This window comes from Macrobrachium rosenbergii, chromosome 25 (genome assembly GCF_040412425.1).
Source record: "Macrobrachium rosenbergii isolate ZJJX-2024 chromosome 25, ASM4041242v1, whole genome shotgun sequence".
Classification (NCBI taxonomy): domain Eukaryota; kingdom Metazoa; phylum Arthropoda; class Malacostraca; order Decapoda; family Palaemonidae; genus Macrobrachium; species Macrobrachium rosenbergii.
In genome coordinates this window covers 24,764,410-24,787,055 of record NC_089765.1, presented here as the reverse complement: position 1 = coordinate 24,787,055, position 22,646 = coordinate 24,764,410, and the positions used below count along the sequence as shown (strand labels likewise).

At 36.5% G+C, this 22,646-nt stretch overlaps 1 protein-coding gene and 3 long non-coding RNA genes across 12 annotated transcripts in view; 2 read left to right on the top strand and 2 right to left on the bottom strand.

The window, feature by feature from the left end:
* The first annotated feature begins 2,143 nt into the window (after positions 1–2,143).
* Positions 2,144–5,716, top strand: LOC136852482 (uncharacterized). Its single transcript, XR_010857163.1, has 3 exons — positions 2,144–2,934; positions 4,331–4,451; positions 5,024–5,716. It is a non-coding gene; the product is annotated as an uncharacterized lncRNA (long non-coding RNA).
* Positions 5,717–6,542: 826 nt separating this feature from the next.
* On the bottom strand, positions 6,543–13,286 carry LOC136852481 (uncharacterized). 8 transcript variants are annotated; one of them, XR_010857160.1, is made up of 4 exons: positions 13,229–13,286; positions 12,110–12,473; positions 7,735–7,855; positions 6,543–7,361 (listed from the first exon to the last, which is right to left on the bottom strand). It is a non-coding gene; the product is annotated as an uncharacterized lncRNA (long non-coding RNA). The 8 variants fall into 8 exon arrangements; XR_010857156.1 differs by having other exon boundaries at positions 13,176–13,279; XR_010857158.1 differs by having other exon boundaries at positions 13,186–13,274.
* A 1,898-nt stretch (positions 13,287–15,184) lies between these two features.
* The window catches only part of LOC136852479 (uncharacterized), a 25,886-nt gene continuing 18,424 nt past the window's right edge, over positions 15,185–22,646 (bottom strand). Inside the window, exons 6-7 of the transcript XR_010857152.1 lie at positions 17,021–17,141; positions 15,185–16,471 (exon numbers count right to left, since the gene is read on the bottom strand). The gene's annotated coding sequence lies outside the window, so the exon portion shown is untranslated. The remainder of the gene's footprint in view (positions 16,472–17,020; positions 17,142–22,646) is intronic.
* Positions 18,739–22,646, top strand: part of LOC136852480 (uncharacterized) — a 5,777-nt gene continuing 1,869 nt past the window's right edge. Inside the window, exons 1-3 of one of the 2 annotated variants that reach the window (XR_010857153.1) lie at positions 18,739–19,262; positions 20,309–20,426; positions 22,304–22,567. This is a non-coding gene — a long non-coding RNA (uncharacterized lncRNA). The remainder of the gene's footprint in view (positions 19,263–20,308; positions 20,427–22,303; positions 22,568–22,646) is intronic. The other variant, XR_010857154.1, reaches the window with a different exon arrangement.

Genomic DNA, 22,646 nt, shown 5'->3' with positions numbered 1-22,646 from the left:
ACTGGTGATAAATTTACTTTGCATCTAATCACTCTCCTTTCAATCGACTTATAATGTTAAAAGTGAAAACTGAGTGATTTCGTAGTGTCCCATGGGAAACACCAATGGGAACCGCGTGGGTCTGGGCCCTCGGGTTAAAACACCCAGAGGAACCGCTACGAAAGCGTTATTTAAAATCCTGGGGGATTTGTGGATCCCAGGTCAAGAAACCCTGATTTGCGATTGTCTGATGGCTGCCACTACATGAACCTGTGTGTTTGAAGTTTAATCTTGTCTCTAAATCCTTAAGTCCGAAAGCCAGCGCCTTTTGCTTTTTAGTAAGAGTTCACATCTTTCTTGAAGAGAGTAGACTGCAATGCTTACAGATTTTTTGAAATATAAATTTTTAATGTATTCTTTGTATCTCCAAGTCTATTCATGTTCAATCTTGGGGAACCGCGTGAGATAATGAGATGAATCCAATTTTATGTACCCTGAAATACAATGTAATCAGCTTCATTTTAAAAATTTTGTAGCAGATGAATAAAAGATCGGCATATCTGTTGTTTTATTATCGTGCTGCCTTTCTATCAATGATGGATGAATATGAACTCAGCAATAAGTTCGAGTTTAGTAACCATCCTTATTAAAAACACACACACACACACACCCACCTCTCTCCCTCTCTATTATATATATATATATATATATATATATATATATATATATATATATAATACATAGTCCGCTCTCTTGGGAAATAAGAAAAATCAGTGCAGATCGGTAGTTTCCATTGTGGATGGATACCAGATAATCCAGGAAGTTAATGAGGTAGGTCACGTCACTGTACAACCGGCCCCCCCTCTCTCTCTCTCTCTCTAATTCTATATTATAATTATATATACATATATATATACATACATACATACATACATACATACATACATACATACATACATACATACATACATACATACATACATATATATATATATATATATATATATATATATATATATATATACACACATACATATATATATGTATATGCAGTTATACTTAGGTTGGGAATGACCAGCAATAATATATTAATTTTTAATGAAATAAATAAAGTCGTTAAAAAGAAATGATAAAACGAGTGAGTTGAGTGGCCGTCCTAAAAAGATAGCGTTAAAGCTTCATCCAACATTTTCTGGGTGCTTATTCGACAAACTCCGATAAAGAGAGAGAGAGAGAGAGAGAGAGAGAGAGAGAGAGAGAGAGAGAGAGAAAGCGTTGAACCGCACTCTTTATTTTCATTTCTCGTTCCCTTTGTTTCATCGTTAAAGGTTTGCATTTTGAATACATGGCAAGTAACAGTAATTCCACGAACTTACGAAATATGCTTCAAAATGAATTCAAGAATGACTTATTTCAAATAAGGTTTATGGTTCTTCACTATATGTTTTAAATATGCACTGAAATTTGGAATGTAATGTCAACAGAGAGGTGGTTGTTTCCCATGTCTTGTACTCCTGAGATGTGGAACTCTCTCCCTTCCGCTGTGTTCCCGGAAGTTTTTAGACGCTCTAAAAGAGAGCGGTTTGCCGTCCCCTATTATTTACTCTCTCTCTCTCTCTCTCTCCGAGATCAGGCAAAATTGATTTCATCCAACGTGAAAAGCTGCCTTTAGCGGAGAGACATCACTCATCACTTAATTCAGTATTTCTTATTAGTAAATATTGCAATCTCAATCTTCTGAACTAAAATGGAGGAGTTGCTAATGGTTTTATTCATATTATACATCATCCGTGGTTTTTGTGTTCAAGGTTAATGCGGTTTCTAATTCATTGACAGTTTTACAAAGCAGATTGACCTGAAATAGATAATATACTGAACATTTATGTAATTTATCAATGCTGTATTCGTGATTTCAGGCTATTTCATAACAGCCATATCGATTTTCTCAGTCAAGAAACACAACCCCTTTAATCCGAACATTTGTACTGTAAGCACAATTATTCTGTATATGACCCAGTAAACAATGCTGTTTTTCGATATAAAAAGATTAAATGATATATTGCCGGATATGTACCTCACTAATTCTCTGATGTATCAAACGGACTAAATTACAGTAACTGATAAGGCCAATTATCTTGACGTCACTGCAAATGGGTCCTGTATAACGGGGTCGCCGAAGATGAAGAGGGCGTCCAGTGCAGATACACTCGGTGCTTTTACAACTTTTATTCAGGATTAGTGAATATTGCGGGTCATTAAAGACACGGCCAGCTCTGCATCGTGCAATATAGTGAAGGAACTCAGTGAAATACGAATTTGTTTTAAATAGTCAGTGCTGTGAAAGGGACTAATAAATGATAAGAGGTGCAGTGGAAATAGCATGAAGGCTAAACCATTACAGCGGTTCTCTGTCTCGTCCTCATACTTGTTTACCTTTTGAATATCCTACAGAGCCACAATTCCTTCGTTTCGTTTTACTTGCACTTCCATTTCTTCTTTGCAAAGTTTTATAAACAGATGAATTATGGTTTCAGTTTAGAGTGACTTGGTTTCCTTCGCTAGAGCTGATGAAGAAGAATGATAAGACGAGGGAACTTGACGTCAGTTATGTGGCGGACGTTCTAGGATCGTTGTCGCTGTACACAATGGATTGTTCGTTATAGAGACAAGACCGTACAACAAAGAAATCTGGCACACTACAGACATGATTACCATACAGTAAAAACGATAAGTGACCTCAGTGAATCAAAAAGTGTCACGCTTATAGCCTGAAGCGGTTTGCGAATTTGTAATGTTCTTTGTACTTATTTTAAGGCCAAATGCAGGTTTTGTACTTATAGGTCTAAAGGCTAAATATTCTTCAGTACATTGTTTAGATTAAACTGGAGAGTGAAGAGTTTGTTAAAAATAAAAATGGAACGACAAAATGAGGCAACTTCATCAAAGAGGCGACTGGTAAGATAACGATCTTTTAGTTTTGTTTCCATTCCATTTCCAAAAAGCCAGGTTTTACTGTGGAACATACCACAAGCAGTCAAATTCAATATCCAGAGGTCTGATACAAATAAGAGTTTGGCTTTAAAAGACTTACTTACTTTCTATATACCATGTTCATTACTTATTAATATTATTATGTTTTATATGGACATTCTGGTTATCTCTTTGTTACTCAGTTCGCTCGCCATCTCGCACTTGTGGTCTTATTGCTACGTCGCTCGCTAGCGTTCCTTTATCTGCCTTGGTTCCATTTTTTCCAGACTTTAATAGCTTAGCCATGCAGGCTTATATCACTGGTGCCATTCTCCTTATTTCTCCATGCACAAAATTTTCTTTGTATCAAATCATTTAGGGCACTGTTCAGTAGAGTCCCACATTCCATTATTATGATTCCGTACCCAAATATCTCTAGTCTCTTCTCCTTTGATTTTTGTCAGTCTTCCAATTCACGGCAGTATGCAGTTAGTGACCAAATGACTGCTGTGTATGCACTAAGCTTTGTTGTTCATTGATGAAAAGTTGGACCCTAAACCTTAGCCATAGACCAGCTGCATCATACACTAGAAGCCTAGTTTGCCATCCACAGCGGTTGTTGAACCAAAATAACTGAAGCTCTCAACTGCCTCCAGTTTGAGTGCACCTGATCACCCGCACCAGCTTATCCTTCATTTACGTTAACTAGCAATGTCTACTGTCACTGGCTTGTTTAAATTTGCAAAGGCTCGCCAGGTACCCTTGTAAAACTCCCAGTATTAACACATCATTTGTACCGTTTTCTCGTAGGACTTCTTCATTCCGTTAAACGGAAATCCGGTCATAAGATTTTTATCCAATAGCTGAATGTCAGCTACAAAGATTTTCTTAATATTCTGGCGCAAACAGTAGTGCATGCCATACGTTATTTTGAAAGCATACTAATAACAGACAAAATATTCATTTTCCAACAAGAAGCATACACATCATATTATGTATATATATATATATATATATATATATATATATATATATATATATATTACACACTCACAATATGTATGTATATATATATATATATATATATATATATATATATATATATATATATATATATCACAATATGATATATATATATATATATATAATATATATATATATATATATATATATATATATATATATATATATATATATATATACAATATATATATATATATACACATATATACAATATGTATATATGATTTATATATATATATATATATATATAATATGTATATATATATATATATATATATATATATATATATATATATATATATATATATATATATATATATATATATATATATATATATAATTTTTCCCCTTCTTTCAGACGCCAAAACTACTCCGAACATTGGGCTACACACTGGTCGCTGTACTCTTCCTTATCAACATCACTTACATGGTCTATCAGCCACGGCCTCCATACTGGTTCATTGTTGTGGTTGTTCTCGGTAAGTAATTAGATTACCATCATCATCACTGTTGCCATATGATTTGGATTTGTTTGGTATGCAAATGAACTAGAAAAGCCTTTCAGCATTAGCTATTACTATCTATCAGTTTCAGAACATGTTAAGAATCTATCGAAATGAGGACAGTTTTCTATTGTAGACAAAAGTTTTCTTTATACTTTCTTTTAGACTTTTATGTAGGAATGACTTAAAATCATTTTTGCATAATTCCCAAGTAAAATTTTCAATAAAAAGTTATAATTATACTAAAGTATAATTTATATGACTATGTTTCTAATAACACTAGATACTAATATAATATGTAAAGCACTGTACGTCATAGACATCGAAAACAGAGTTAAAATGTAATTAAATCATTCTTAACAGCAAACAAACATGATTAAAAACGTTAATCAAACTTGTGTATTAAAGCTCCAGCAATTTTTAAAGAATTTTAATCAGACTATTAAAATGAATTGCATACAATATTGAGAGAGAGAGAGAGAGAGAGAGAGAGAGAGAGAGAGAGAGAGAGAGAGAGAGAGAGAGTAACCCATTTCTTGTCTTTACAGGGGTATTCGTCGCCATAATACATTATACGCCTTGCCCCTGCGTGCGAGAAGCAGACGAAGAAGTAGCACCTACTGATCGACGCCCTTCAGTAAGAGGCACAGAGTACGGTAGTATCGACGTCCCAGAGCCAATTCGGACAGTGCAGAACTCATCCAATCTGAACCAATCTTGCAAACTGGATAAATAAATTTTTTAAACCTGAATTTAAAGCCTCAAGAGTAGAAATAGACATTCAAACTGCGGTAGTCTAAGTTGTGCATTTACGTCTATTCCTGTTAGGCTATAACTTTGCATCAACACCAAATTCGTGCGACGGAAAGGACCTCCTTGACATTCCACTTCTCTTTTTCCTGTGATTTAATTTCCAAGAATCTCGAGCCTCCAGTCTCTTGTTCTCATGCAAGTAGGTCTAGGTAACAACTTTTCTGGTGCCCTCGGGAGCCTAACTGACACTAGCACGTACTATTCTCCCAGGGGGCGACGCAAAGCCATGACTAGAGGAAATTCAATTAAGTTATTTGGTTAAATCATTAATGTTACTTCTCAGGAGTAATGTCTAGTTTTTGTAAAACCATGGTTTCTTCTGTTGTACTCCATCGAGTGCCTGAATGAACGCTGAAGACTCAAAGATGATTAAAGTCTGAGTAAAACGTTACTGGGGCGACAATGAACGAATAAAGTCTTTAAATTATTTCCATTCTGTCTAATTTTCCTATGCTTTTACTTTCTCAAAATGTGTAAGCATTCTGAAAAAAAAACACGCCATAATATTCATCAACATACTAAATAGGTTTCCACATGATAAAATGGCGTACGGGTAAAGAAGTATGCAGAACAAGAAATGAGACAAGTACCATATGGTACACGGTAATGGATGTACGGAATTCTACAACAGCAGCGTTACCCATCTTTAGCTTACGAGGATCAGCATCGCAAGCTTTGCTAGAATTACTTTCACGTAGTCCCAGAGTAAAGATATATGCCGTTTAAGAACTGTTTATGTATAAAGGCACAGCATAATGGCACTCAAGCAGAATGTAGACGCCCAAGATCTATGAATCGTGTAGCGCGCTCTAGTTCTCGTAGTGGAGGCTTCAAGGGTGATCTGCCCATTCTTCATGATGTAACGAGTTTATGACTTAACTACTTTGTGCTTGTTCTTTCAAGCTTTCTCTTCTGCCATGCTTCTTCCGATTCGGGTTTCTCTTCTCTCTGGTATGCGAGAATTCTTTGAGCACACGACATCCGCCCACTCATTAAACTGTGTAAACTTTGCGTCATTTATGATCAAATCAAATAGACACTTCCACCCAAGCTGTTATGACGCAGTTAAGTACTGAAGATAACTAAAAACAGTAATTAATATTTAATACAGTACCCGCCTGATGAACCGTGAGAGGGACTTAAAAAATAGACCATTGCGAAATTATGATTCTTGATGTGTCCTCGATTTACTTAGTTCTAAGAGATTGATAAAAATAATGAGTGCAATGTTCAGGGAATAAAAAAGCCTTCAAAGAAATGTGATGACATTTATTATCGTGCAAATTTTGACCTTGAAATATCACAATATGGTGCAGGAAAAAAGCAATTATTAATCTTAGATGATGCATTTCTGTATTTTACACAACTCATGTATTACACATTGCACTTTTATCCTTGCGGAGTAGAGTAGACTACCAACTGTATTAAAAAAGGCAAACATTAGTCACCGGTAACCAGTTTGCAGTTAAACACTTAGAAACGGAGAGTAAAAATCTGAAATCTTGAATAGCCATCTAAAACTTTTAACAAACTACCCAGAAACTAATAACTGCATTTATATTCTCTTTAACTTCCCCATTCAAGTAAACATTGGCTTCATTCATCACTCAAGGTCAAAATATTCTAATTTTTTCGTCACAGAGAGAGAGAGAGAGAGAGAGAGAGAGAGAGAGAGAGAGAGAGAGAACTACAATGACTACTCTCTTTATATACAACGTACACAACAAATTTAATGATCCCGTCACTTATTCACTGGACTCTCTATTTTCGGAAGAATTGGGTGCTGATTGCTCATGGCTTCGATTGCTTCGTCTACGCTCCTGACGAAGCCGCGGCTGGATTCGTCCGAAGTTATGGAGATATTCGACGGGTAACTGGTTGCTCCGAGTATGCCACCAGGCTCCTGGTATTTACTAGGATTCTCCTGCGACGCGGGATTGCAGGAGAGCGATTGTCTTCTGTTACTGTAATCGGTTCTGTAGCCTATGACCGGGTATGACCCCAGGAGATCGCTCGTGTCGAAGTCTTCTTCGAAGCAACATGCTATGGAGTTCAGCAGGTAGAAGGCGACGCCTGAGAGAATAATAATAATAATAATAATAATAATAATAATAATAATAATAATAATAATAATAATAATAATAATAATAATGTTTTTAAAGCTGTCATGTACTTTTTTCTCACCAATGGCAAAACCAAGCAGCAACAAAGTAGTTTAAACCTAAAATTATTATAAGCCTTCTTTATCTTTTCAGTATTAGAAAATAGTTGCTTTCAAGACTAATCAGGAATTTCGAATTAGGTCTACGTGGCACTAAAACTACTGGTAATGATGCCATAAAACACATTCACCGCTATGGCCCTATCAAAAAGTTTACTTTGAACCTTCCCTCACCTAAATGAAAATGTACAAAAATGCTTTACTATTATTTCTTAAAATACTTACCCAACATTATGAAATTGAAGAACCAGTATGGGGTACTGAGGTCCTTCCACGCAGCCACCACATTTGCAGAGAAGAGAAGTATGATGACCAGGTTCCCAAAAAATCTCAGAATTTTGCCCGGCTGAGGAAGAGTTGGAAATATAACTCGGCAAGTAGGCGGGAAAAAAAACGTAGCCTATAATATAATTTATTTCTGTAACATTCATCTGCTTCAGACTTTCTTTCCTTGCAATATGATATTTTAATCTAATCTCTGCACATTCTCCCCTCTGCGTAAAAGTAATGATTTGTATCTTATCACCTTTCACTTGATCTTTCATAGAAACGTCTCAGGCATTCCTCCTCTTCTCACCAAACTAGAACGGTACTGGCCTTACTTGCAATAAACACCAACAGACAATCACCTTGAATTACTTCTTTTGTCAGCTAACATTCACTCCCATTATCTTAATCTTAACACTATTTTTTGTTATCCAAAACTATAAATTCTCACTATAACTGACCTTATCTTAGGCACCTTTCCTAACCCCATAATCTCTAGGCTCTTGAACTTTGCCTTTGTCTATCTCCATTCATAGATCTCACATCAGTCAAACTTATTCAAAATGGTTAAGTCACATTCCTCAAATGAGGTTCGCTACTCTGACAATTGGTCACTATGGACAGAAGACTTAACCACTTCTTCATGGAACCTTAAATAAATACCTTAACAAAATTTCCTGGTCTGACAGTAACTTGTCCTTTCCGTGGGACCTATTCGTCTTCTTACATTAGTTGAATTGAATAAACAACTATATTTCTTGTCTCGAAGGCTTTGCTCTTATAAGGGACTGAAGACAAGAAACAAAGCCTCAGCAACGAATTCGGACCAGCATGAAAAACAAATCGGAGGCGACAGAGAAGAGAAAGGAGTCCCGAGCGATCTATGAACAGTTCAGCATGGGAAAGGCTCTTTGCATAACCTTGTAGAAAGTAAGAGTTTAGTCTGGGTTTGTTTACTTTGCCGTCTGCTCCTTGAGTCTTGCGCAAACTGCGAGTAAGTTTTCTATCTTTGTCGAACAGAAAATGTATAGCTTTGCTTATCTGGTATACTCCACAAACTGATAAAAAAGTAGTGGTTAAAGTCCTGGTTTAAAATATTCCTTACAGTAAATAAACATGCGTGTTCTCTTGTTATAAAAAATACAGACAACAAAATGAACAAGAACACATACTGAAATAAATTCCAAGCATAATAAAAGCGCGATCGTGACGTTCAATCAACAATGCAAACAATGAGGAATAAAATAGAAAGCTGATGTAAGTCTGAAACACATCGCATTTCGTTTCGCTAAGGTTTTCTTGTGGTGTAATACACAATTGCCAAGTTGTAAATACAACTGTGTTTTTAAGTCGAATATTACACCACTGGGAAACACAAATTGCGATAATAATAATAATAATAATAATAATAATAATAATAATAATAATAATAATAATATAATAATAATAATATAATAATAATAATAATAATGTATAGATAAATTGCATTTTTTGTAAAAGATAAAAACACAGACTTACGAACACAAGAACAGTGTTCCTCCTCAGTGTTTATTTTAAACATTGAGGAGAAACGCCGTTCAGGTGTTCGAAAGTATTTGTTTTTACCTCCTATGAATAATACAATTTATTTATATAATGGTAGATTTTTATTATACAACAGTTTAGTCACGAAACTGTCAATTTCTTAGCAATAATAATAGTACGAGTGAGCTGTTTCAGCTTTGACTTTTGTATTTTATAATAATAATAATAATAATAATAATAATAATAATAATAATAATAATAATAATCACTCACTGAACACGGCCGCACTGACATCATTCTCACACATTCACACATGTTGCAAGAAAACTACGGCTTTTCCTCTCCGCTACTTCGCTAGTGACTGCGGTAAGAGGGCAGAGGTACAGTTCTTTGCTTACAGACCTTGGCAGTGACTGACCACCTGGTTTCCTGTACCCGAAAAGGATCGAATACAATTAGAAGGAAAAGGTTAGGTCTAAGAATGAAGCTTCTGTTTTAGTACAGGAATTGTAAATATAACTAAGTATCGTAGGTCTAATGGAGATTTTTAAAGAGTTGAATTTTTCTGTAGGATGATTCACAGCTACTGTATGGCACAATTCAAATGCACGGATTTGCACACACACACACACACACACACACACACACACACACACAGGCAGAAATCATTAATAAAAAAGTTGCCTTATGAAACAAGTGTGCTAAAACTTGACATTAAAAGAAGAGTAAATTTAAAAACAGCCATAGCGCTGAAGATTAAACGACCAAAGAAAACTACGGTCTTTGACAGGTTATAACTTGGCAAGCCTCCTGTGCCAAATGACTGCCAAGGAGGATCACCTTAACCAAAAGATGACAATTTGGGAGGATGGACGAAAAGCCTTTGGAAATGGGCCATTGATCTATATAGGTATTGGTCGGTGAAATTCAGTACCCCGAGGATGAGTCAGCCTTAGGTACGGACAAACAAGGCAGGATCTTCCAAACAAAGAAGGATCTTGCTAACAATAGACCTTTCAAACAAGGTCAAACAATCAGTCGAGCCTCGTCCAACCTGAAACGTTCGGTGAGACGGCTTTCCCAAATATGCTGAGATTTTTTCATAGTAAAACATCATTAAGTTAATGTCATGTAGTGATGGTTAGTTGGCATAGATAGGCAAGTGTTGAATGCATTAGGCCTAGTGTAGAGACCTCCGGGCGTACCAAGAACGATTTAAGTATGGGGAAACTCACCTCTCTCTCTCTCTCTCTCTCTCTCTCTCTCTCTCTCTCTGTGTGCTTACATCAGATCGTCATATAATTATCTATTAAAAGCGGAAAACGCATTAATAAAACAAGCTAAGGGCAAGAACACAGCACTATAATTTGATTTCAAGGTCAACTAGCACTGCAGTTTATTGATGCTATGCCTATCACAGGATGACTGGGGGTCGTTTACTAAAGTTGCCTTTGCCGAGGCACCGTTTCAATATTAAGTAGTAACAGGTCAACTCGTTACCTTATATTTGTCAAAAGTGGGGGAATTATTATAAATGAAATTAAAAGAATGTGGACCAGTGATGACTGAGCAATGGGGTTGCCGAAAAAATTTTTACAGTTTTGATTTGACTTTAGTAAAAAAAAAAAAACTTGATATGTAAGGCTTTGCAATGTTGCGAGCACGGAAGGTTAAAGATACCAGACATTCAATGACAATATTACAAAAATAGTTACTAGGAATCAAACTGACTGTATGTTACATCTCACATCTTATATAACAAATAAAAAAATGCGCCGAAGTTTCTTCGGCGCAATCGAGTTTTCTGTACAGCGTATAATGCTGTATAAAACTCTCAGCCACGGCCCATAAAACTCACCGCGGTACATGAAACTTTCAGCCGTGGCCCAGTGGTGGCCTGTGTTGTTGCACCTATAGCGGTGCCAGACGCACGATCATGGCTAACTTTAACCTCAAATAGAATAAAAACTACTGAGGCTAGAGGGCTGCAATTTTATGTTTGACGATTGGAGGATGGATGATCAACATACCAATTTGCAGCCTCTACCCTTAGTAGTTTTCAAGATCAGAGGGCGGACAGGAAAAGTGCGGACGGACTAACAAATTGCCATCTCAATAGTTTTCTTTTACAGAAAACTAAAAAGCTCACTGCATGACACGAAGCCACACTTGATCACCTCACCAAGTATTGCAAAACATGAGAATTTTAAAGTAGGGTTGAAAAGGCTAACCACAGCATCTCCTTTGAAGTTTTAATGTCAGTCCAGAAAAGCAGACCTTACTAATTTTATACAATGCACTGGTTAGACCCCAACTTAAAAGTATGCTTTCCAATCTCGGTGCCCTCCCAGGCCAAGGACATTGATGTATTACGCAGCAGCACAGTCAAGAACAACGAAATCAGACACCTTTGGATATCAAAGGTAGCTAGAATAACACCAGCTGTACTCAGAGAAAAGCCTTGCTTAAGATGCCAGTTAATGAAAACAATAAAGATTCTTAAAAGTACAAATAAAAGACTGAGTGTATATTATATTTATGGTAATTAAAGGAGGTCTAATAAATGTAAACTGAACTGAAAAGGTTCAGCAACAAACACTAATTTTTTTTTATTAATGTGACCCTTCTCACCCGTTTTCTTAAAGATATTTAATATGCAATAATATCATACTGCATCTATTTTATTAGCAATAAGCACTGTTATCAATTAATACTCAATTACTGTAATTTCATAGGGCATTAATGCTCGAGGTATTTAACAACTAGCCCCCCTCGCACCTTTCACCATAATAAAAACAAGTGCACTTACCTGATTTGCCATTTGGTGGCCCTCTTCGTTGTTTAAGCCTGGGTCTGCACTTGCGCTGAAATTTCGCGTTGTCACATGTACTGTAAGTATCACAAGACAATGCTAGCCATTTCTAGTGTGATTGGTTAGCTCTATGCTGGCGATGAATTTGTAGATTGAACTGCCAGTTCTTTTGAATAACGTTTAACACTCACTACCAGGAAATTGTGCAATTACGTTGAAAATTTGTCTTTTTTTAATTTTTTGTAACACCTCTCTATATCTTGGTTCTTGCGCAAACTATGGTAGGTATACTATGTTTTAGGACCTTTTAGATATTTTTATGGGTTATAAGAATAAAACCTAAACTCATGCTGGGCATAAGCTAAAAAAGGAAAACAAAAATTGAGCAAGGGGTAAAAACAGCTGACGTGTAATTTTACCAGTTCTTACGGACATTAGCAACTATAAACAAAAATAACTCCGGAAACTATCACCAAAATTTGTGATCTGTAAATGTTTACAGCATGGAAAATGAGGATAATACTAGTTCACAATAACTAAATGCAGTAACTCTCTGATGTGACTATCTTGCCACATGTTATTCTAAAATGAGATCATGAAATTTGTATGGTTATTCATGACAATAACGAAAAAGTTAAGTGAGGTTTGAGTGATTTAAAAATATGGGCCGTTTGTGGTGCTTGTGCTGATAACTATGCAACAAAACAAGTGTAAGTTGGATATAGTCAAATGTATAAACTGCATATAAAGACAAGATGCACATTTCTCGTTAAGACAAAGTTTCTACAAGGAAAAAACAGTTCGATATCATGCCTAGACACTTGTATCACTAATTTCAAGTCATTCACTTTATATCCTTAATTAAATTTTCTACTTAACTTGGGTCTTACGGTTTAACGATCCCTAATAGCAACTCGATAAAACAGATTACAATCTGCAACACTGATCTAAGTAATTAAACCCTCATAAATATAGCTGCTTAAATCCAGTGCATCGACACATTTGGGAAGTCTGAGAGAAAACGCACGCAACATTTTCACAGCTCACTGACACAAAATCACACCTGCGCAAACCTAGGACAAAACAAACACTGGTTGCTTCCAAAATCTCTCGTACAGGGAATAGGGATCACCCAAGAAGGAACGACCACTGAGCGCGAAGGTAAAGGAGGATTTACAACTACCAAACTAGACAGACCTTTAATGGTCTTGTTTTTCAACTCTTTGTACTTCTACCTTAAATTCACGTTCCTGTCGATATACGACGATTTGTCTGACGACATATCATGTTTGTAGAATAGGCGCATTTATCTTATCTTTCCATAGGTACAGTACTATGATATGATGTTTATCCGAAGCTGAAGGACGAGTCACGCCATTTTGGCTATACGTAGGCCTAGGTATGAATTTATCTCTCTACTACCACCTTCCCCCCCTCTCATATAATTATATGAGTGGGGAATGTAAACTTAAAGACATTTATGTATTTGTATGTACTTACGTATGTATGTTATGTGCAAGAATGGTGTTTTGCATGTCTAGGTACGATTCTCTCTCTCTCTCTCTCTCTCTCTCTCTCTCTCTCTCTCTCTCTCTCTCATGTGATTGATTACATTCATAGTTTTATAAATATGGTTTGCATGTAAGAATGCATACATGCTTTAATATATGTATATCTCATATATACAGTGTCTCACGCAAAAACCATGTACTCCCATAAAGCTGCGAAAATATTAGCTGCATTATATACATCGTGCTTCCCCATATAAAAAAATGGGAAAAAGCACGTTCAACGAAGAAACGAAGAATATATATATATATATATATATATATATATATATATATATATATATATATATATATATATATATATATATATATATATTTCGATTACCTCATAGAATGGCACTGTTGCCACCTATTGATATTTTATCATTCCAGGAACCAGTACTTCTTCAATGTGGTACACTTCCTGGGACGAGGGGGATAGCTGCGTAAATTAGGAGTGAGAACCCAGCGTTTCGCTAGGCCTATTATGAGTGTGAGTGCAACGAGATTCAGGTTACAAAGGTTTGTGGCCGGCACAACTATTCTTATTTGTAACTCCATCCATAGCAATCCAGATTTAGATGGTACTACATGCTTTCACTGGTGATTTCATTGCTCATTATTGGCAGCGGCTGAATTCTGTCTCCCACTGATTGCCATAAAACTTAGAAGTTTTTGATTTTGCTTTAGAACTGATTGTGAGCAAATCATGAATAAGGCCATGAACAAGCCTGGTCATTGTGCAGACCTAGCATTCACTGACTTTATCTGTATTATATTCACTATGGTTGATCCTTCAACTGGGACCTCTGATCATGATACAATTCCTTTAGGAACTAAACCTGAACAGACTGCCACTGATACATCTTACCCCCTCTCTCTCTCTCTCTCTCTCTCTCTCTCTCTCTCTCTCTCTCTCTCTCTCTCTCTCTGTATATATATATATATATATATATATATATATATATATATATATATATATATATATATATATATATATATATATATATATATATATAGAATAGACTGTTTTTTAATGATATCTCACATCTAAATTGGTCGCATTTGTATAAAAATATTTGAAGTTTTTGTTCGTTCTTTTAAATGAAATATTTGTGAACATAACTGAAAGTGTAAGACCAAGATAGAGTTGTTTTCAGCTACCGGCAAGATAATTGGTTGGCTGCTCTGAAACCTGCACCTTTTTGGCGTAGACTCAACAATTCCTCTTTTGCTTAAACCAGACGGTTGTCTCTCGGTGTCCAAAGGAATAAGTATATACCCCACATCTTGATAAACACCTTTTAGCTGATGTGTTTCACAGTAAGCAGAATTACGTTAACTCACTTCACCTCATTCTCTTGTACCTTCTGCTAGGAACTGAATAGTTCTGAATAGTTCCCATCGTGAAATAGAGACTTTCACTTGACACTCATGCTTTTGCTCTATCTTACATAAACAATAGTTTCTAGGAAGACCTTAGTTCTAAATAAATATGAAATCGTAATAACACAAGCAGTTGTTAAAAAAAATTTATGTCATAAAAAATAGCATTTACATTCTTAAATATCCCATCCAGTTTATTTGTAACAGTTTTGTTTCTTTTTTATTTCTTTTGTTATTTTATTATTAAATTATACCCAAACACATATATATTCATATGTTTTTATCCTTTATGTTGAACATGAACATTTTACAAACATGGCCCAAATACAGATTATTTACACAGTACTAATTATGTCCTTTGTAACTCTAATTTCTCGGATCAGGTAAAAGTGTACAGAACTTGGCTAAAGCCTCAAAATTATTATTGTAACAGCAACAAATTTTGTGTTGAATGAGTAGTGTAAAGCATAAATTGAAGAGAGAGAGAGAGAGAGAGCACTGATTTAGGAATAAGGAGTGGACGTGTAGAAAACTTGTTTTTCACTATCACTGAGAGAAAGTTACATTAAAATTGGCACCGCATCACATTGGTACATATCGTCAGAAAATAAAAGTAAAGATACAAAACACAGCCATGTGACTATAACATCCAATTTCAGATATGACTCTCTTGTAGTTTTTGAACCGAGTTAAATTTTCTGGTAATAACCACCAGATAGCATTCATGTTTAATTGACCGTATCTAGTTTTCCATTTTCATAACATTACGAGGCTTGTTACGTCCGAGATAAGTCCTCCTTGTTGACAACACTCTAAGCCAAATACGTCTAATTTGTGCTTTTCAGATGAGGCTTCCTGGCAATTTATTTGTTATGTATTATAAAATGCTTTAACGATTATATTAAGTTACAATCCTTGTCTTCCACCAGAGTCTAAAGGTAGAACAAGGTAGAGTTTAGGAAATTGGACAGCTGTGTAGGAAGAGACTAAAGGAACGAGAAAGGAATGTAGAAGGCAAAAAACACAGCAGCTGGGGTTCCTAAAAACCTTTGGTAACGTCGGTAAGCGACACCCCTGCATGGAGAGCTTTCTTGTAGACCTAGGTTGGGTTGGTTTTACTCGATACGCAGCCCAGTGGCTCCGCCCTCCGCCTCCATAATCAGCGCATCTTCGTAGGACGGGGGAAGTTCGGAAAAGATCTCCTGCGTGCAGAAGTCTATGCCTCTTTCGATCATCTCTCCTCCTTCTTCGTCAGGGGGGACTTTGGTGGCTTCGTTGTCTTCATAGAGGGTCTCGTAAGCCGGCGGGAGGTCCTTCTCGCACCCGAAAGTCCCGTAGGTCCTGTATGTGCCGACAGAGTAGAAGGGCAGGCTGCCATATTCTCTGGCTTTCAGCAATCTGCAGTTTACGGTTAGCCAACACCCAACTGGAATGAGGGAGAGGTAGAAGTTTTTGATCAGGAGGATGGAAATACGAGAGAGAAACTATATATCATCCAGTGAACTATAATCACACAGTTACTACTGACAGAGACAAACATAAAGAATGAAGCAGAATCTCTACGAAATTATTATAATTTAAGCAAACATTTTCAGAGGGAATGAAACAGAAAATCACCGAAATTATTACAGTTTAAGTGTGCAAACATTTATGTAGCATTCAGTAATCTCTGCATATAGAAAAAAAACGTACCTTGAGGGAATAAAACATGTTACACAAAGACATGTGATTCACAAATTACAGAACTTGATGACAAATATGGTATAAAACGTACATCTGGTGTACACAAACAAGAGCCACAATTCATTATTGCAGAAACTTACAGAAATCAAAAATGCGTTTGTAGCAAAACGTACATTTGTGACTCAGACACCTGAAGTTGTCTGCCACAAACCAAACTGTTTAATACGCAAACACAAACAATCGGGGGATGAAAGCGCAGGAAATCCACAGCTTTAGCGTCACATAGACTTACTGAGTAGGATTAATACGATGATCCATTTCAAATCTGTCGGAGTCACGATTGCATAAACGATGTCCGCCCAGGTCAGCGCTGCTAGGACTAGAATGCCAGCAAATCGAACCAACTGAAAAAACTGCAAGAAGAAGAATTTGTTGTTTTTAGTTTATTAGTATTTAGACCGAGTCAGGGAGGACAGGAATTGGCTGCGTAAGTTGCCGGAGAATAGAATTGCATTATTTTTTTTAGAAAGCATCACAATAAGAGCGTAGTAGATAAGAAAGTGAAAAAAGGCAAACAACCAAATAAGCGTAAATTTGTATTTAAATGCTTTTTAGATAATGAGAGTTAAGTAAGAGAATTAAAGCATATAGATGAAGACATTTTTTTAAACAGGCTTATTATGAGTTTATTATTTTAATGCTCTTCTCCATCCTTGTTACAACTCACAGCAGCCGGCTGACTATCAGGTGCATAATTCAGAGTTTAGTTCAACAAAAACACGATTTATTAAAGAGAATTTGTTTAAGATGTTCAAGCTCGCCAGGGAATCGAACTCAGACCCTCTAGCTGACGAGACTAGTGTCCTAACCATTTGCTTATGAAGATACACTCAAAATATATATATATATATATATATATATATATATATATATATATATATATATATATATATATATTGTGTATATTAGAGAGAGAGAGAGAGAGAGAGAGAGAGAGAGAGAGAGAGAACAGGGACTGACCTTGAGGGAGTGGTAAACTCGCCCCTTGAAAGTGTTTATAGGAATCAGGGGCCACAAAAGTAAGGGGAGAGATCCTAAAACTATGTTGTAGAGAGAAAGAAGAAAGAAACATCCCGTGGAGTGTAATTCCTCACCGAATGAATGTGAGAGGTGGTGGCCTATGAGGTCCCCGAGGAAGATACCCCCTCAGTTCAGTGGAGCAATGTCCAACAAACCACCCGTAGAATATTTTCTTAAATTGCTTTAAACAAAACGCTTTTTGTAGCACCAAATAATATTTTTTTTTACATAAAGTGAATATTCAATATTTTTAGTTTTTTTTTATCAGTGATAGTGCACAAGAGGGTTTCAGTATCGATGATGTTGAGAAAGCATGTCTTTCTTGTCCTCTACGCATTATTTGCAATAATAGGCACCGGTGGGACGGCCAGCCTGATACCCAGCTCCAGCCCAGGCCCGAAGGAGACGAGGAGGAGAAATAGAAGGTTATTTGAATCCAGGGAAAAGAATAGAATAAGAAAGAATCGCCGAGCCGCTCTGTGAGAGAAAAGGTGTCATGTCGGATGTTACAAGAGCGACTGTTGAATAGATCGAAAGAATGCACACCCACGCACACACACACACACACACACACACACACACACATATATATATATATATATATATATATATATATATATATATATATATATATATATATCTTTTAATAGTTTTTTATCCAACACTTTTCAGCTTTGATCTTATCCCAACTGTCAGTGTTGTCTCACTAGGGAATTAGGGTTTATTATTATTATTATTATTATTATTATTATTATTATTATTATTATTATTATTATTATTATTATTATTATCTTAAATCCATCAAAAATGGGGAAAAATAACAAATAACGTGAAGAGCACAAAACAAAAGAAATAGACGAGTAAACAAAGATAAATGAACAAGTTTACAAAACAGAGCAATGTAACTGGCACAGGCCAGTAGGGCCGGCGACACAACACCTTTCTTTTCCAGGATAGACGAAAACAAAGAACAGAATAAACGGAAGGAGGAAAGGAAACAAAGTTCATGTTAGAAGAAAAGAGCAGTTAAGTGAAGGAAGAAGCAAACCCACAGTTGCAAGAGTCAGATAAGCTGCTGATAACGACTCTCCGATCTCTTTTTATCTCTGAATTTCTTTCAGCTGCGTTGGTATGTTCGTTATCAGCTAGGACTAGTTTTTCTTCGAGAGGAACCAGACTCCAGTGTCTTCTTGTGCTCGCGGGGGCAGAGAGGGGTTGCAAAGGTTTAAACCTCCCTTAAGAAACAATAGGAAGAGATTTCAGTGAATACGAAGTTTGAAACAAGCTTTAAACAAACGAGAGAAGTTCTGTGGTGGCCAGTGAGTTTTAAATTCTCCTTCTCTGACAGCTGGAGGAAGTTTGTGCGATTGCCAAGGGGTTTAAATACCCTGCCTCAGAAGTTCCGGTGATCCTGGGTAGTCAGGAAGAAAATCTGATTAGAAATCATGCGTACCGTAAGATCATTTATTTTTCAGGTTGACTTTTTGACTTTCCCATAAAGATTCTCTTGTATCGGATGAGTCTGATTATTATCCAAAATTTTTAGTCGTTAATTGTGTATTTGGAATTTTCCTCAGTTTTTTTTTTTTTTTTATAATAGATTTTCTTTTTACACTGATATTCTGATTATAATACCATGCTACAGTAGGTAAACATTGTTACAAGGAATATACGAGTCTTTTTTCCCCCCTAAGACGATGTCCTAGAGTCTCCTTGCAAATGTTTTTTTTATATTAGAAAATGATTTAACCCGACCACTAATTCGCATTTCCACTTAACTGTCCCCTCGGGTTTACAGGTCTCGTTAGGACTCATTGCTGCTGCTGCCATCAGGTCCTTTGAGATTTTTAAAATATATATATATTTTTTTTTGTCTAAGACAGGGTTGTCAACGACGAGATGAAAGCTCGTTTTCCACCAATATTTTTGGTGCTGAATCTAGAGATAATGAATGAATGGATGAATTAGTGGGTCTAATGAACATCACTACTCATGGGTTGCATTCAGCTTGATAGCTTCAGGTACACACGCGCGCACACACACACACACACACACGCGCGCACGAACGTGTATATATATATATATATATATATATATATATATTATATCTATGTGTGTTTTTGTTACTGATTTTGATCATTCATTTCTATTTCTTATTTATTTATGAATATTATTTTTCCGATTTTCTCATTTTATTTTTATTTATTTATCCAATGGATGTTTGCGATTTTCATGTATAATAATAATAATAATAATAATAATAATAATAATAATAATAATAATAATAATAATAATAATAATAATAATAATAGATATTATCATTACTACTTTTGCGCAAGTATTTCGCAACGATCTCAAACCCAAATGCAGAAATAAAATTCGAAACAAAGAATCAGGGTTCGGCGTGAGCAGCGGTGAGTCACAGAGAGGCCAGAGAGCCAGCGAAATGCTGACTCACTAGAATCCTTCAGGATTCTAATAATATCCTTCCGTCCCGCAGGATGTGCAGGCAATTATCAGAGGTTGCTGGATTGTGTGTTCGCCCGTCTACGCCATATTGATCATAATGTTGATAATATCTGGCAGTTTCACCGTTTTCCAAATTCTCGTCGTTTTGTGTAAGTTTGCCAAGCCTGAAGGTCGTCGTTACCTTTCCCAGCGTTACCTTCCTCATCCCTGTCAATACAGACATTGCCTTTTAAATGCGGCAATGACGCCTTTGCTGCTCATTGTCCCAATATTTTTTGACTGGCTTTTTTCTCTGTGGGCAGTTCTCGAAAGCGGGTTCCGTTCTCAAGAACTCTGTTGGTCGCGAGTTCGATCTCGTGATCCATAGAACAAGAGGAATTTGTTTTTCATTCTTTCGCCATAATTTTTGGATTTCATAAGGTAGGTCCCATTGCAGTAAAATCATAAGCTGTTAATCAAGTGGTCTGGTTAAACTAAGATACACTTAACTTTTTTCTCTGTGGGCTTCGAAATTCCAAGAAGGAGATGAGTGATCCTTAGAATGAGGACATTTTCAATCTTTACCTTTTTTGGATTTCAAGGCGTCCAGTGGAAATCATAAGCAAAGTAGTCAAGCAACAGGATTGGTGAGAACTTACCATAAATATTACAGAGTACACAGTTGGTGAATGTGACTAACAGGTTTTCTATATCGTGATAATCATTATTATTGGAAATATTCTTCAGAATGATATCAAAATCTTGGTTTCTTCTGGTAATTATTATTATTACAAGCTTTTTGGCGCTCGCTACACGTGCTGGATCCCAGGCCTTCTGTCTCCCTTACCTTCCCGATCCCTTACCTACCCCGCCCCCACTCGGGGCGGACAAACAGGTCTGCAGGAGGAGGGTGGCTGTCGTTTACCCTCCCATTCCCCTACTTACCCCGCCCGCACCTGGGGAGGACAAACTGGTTTGCAGAGGATGGGCGGCTGTTTCATGTCTCTCCTACTGTCACCCGGGGGAGGACAAACAAGATCAGATTTTATTATTATAGATTATCTCGAAGACGGTCCTCTTTCAAAGAAACCTGATCAAAGAAAACGGCCGTCAGCAGCTTCTCAGTCACTCGAATGAGTTTCTTTGTAGCAGAAGGTAAATTATGTAGCAGTTGTCATAAGTTTATTTATTCCTTAATGTTTCGGGAGTTCTTCTATCATTTACTGTAAGGCGAATGAAGCCCGTTGTTCAATAAATGGTCGAGAGAACTACCGAAGTGTCAAGGAATAAATGAACTTCGAACAGCTGCTACATGATTCACCTACTGCTACGGAGCAACTCATTCGACCGACTGAGAACTGCAATATAAACTTGACTGCATCCAGACAGCCACTCTTTTTGACGATGTTTATTATTATTATTATTATTATTATTATTATTATTATTATTATTATTATTATTATTATAAAATAAGTCACAGTCAATTGTATATCCAGCTGAGTGATGACATCCACAACTGTGTACTTGCAATATAGGAGAGCAGTTTGTATTAAAAATTAGACCTAGGAGCTTCCAGCACAGTCGAATAACCACTATGTGGAGACAATTTCCCCCTTGATATTTACATCTTAAATAAAATTCATAACTCATTTTCTATATAGTCATGAAGATTGAATTAATTACGTCACCCTTTCCAAAATTTTCAAATGAAAAAGAAAGACAAAAAACAATTTAAATAAAAATAACGAATAAAATGAATAAGAATAACAAGAAAATTTTAAAATTATATTCTCACATGCTCAGTAGTTACCCTATGGCCCATCTGCTCTTGAACAGAGCATGCGCGACCTCCGAAATAACCTTATGAATATTGACATAGAGAAAGTATTAGTGGGTTATCTCTGGGCCACAATTGCTCCTCCTAATCCAGGTTCGAATTTTGAGACAGAATGTATTTCCACATATCCTGATTTAAGGTGTTCAGCAAATTTAGCTGAAGATCTTAGTATAATCGCAAAGGAAAATATAATAGCAATTAACTTTGCAGTCCTGTTGAGCCTCGTATTGACCATTACCTTACATCTCGGGTGGGGAGGTCGTCGAGGTTACCAGGAACTTCTTTCAAACGGAGGAGAGGGAGCTGGACGGAACGAGGGCCCTGCAAACGTCTCCGCGCATCTTCGGGATTCCGGCGTTCCTCAGGGCGTCGAAGTTGTCCCACCCTATTACCAACCGACCCGGAGTTCGCCGTCGGCCTGTGCAAAAGGCAGCGACACCAGTTTGGATCTCCTGAATCCGAACTTATCCATCTGTAAGTGTGAGTCTGTGCTTCCGTGCCCCCAAAAATGTGTTTTCAGGCCAGGGAAGGATTGCCCATCTGAGTATTGGCT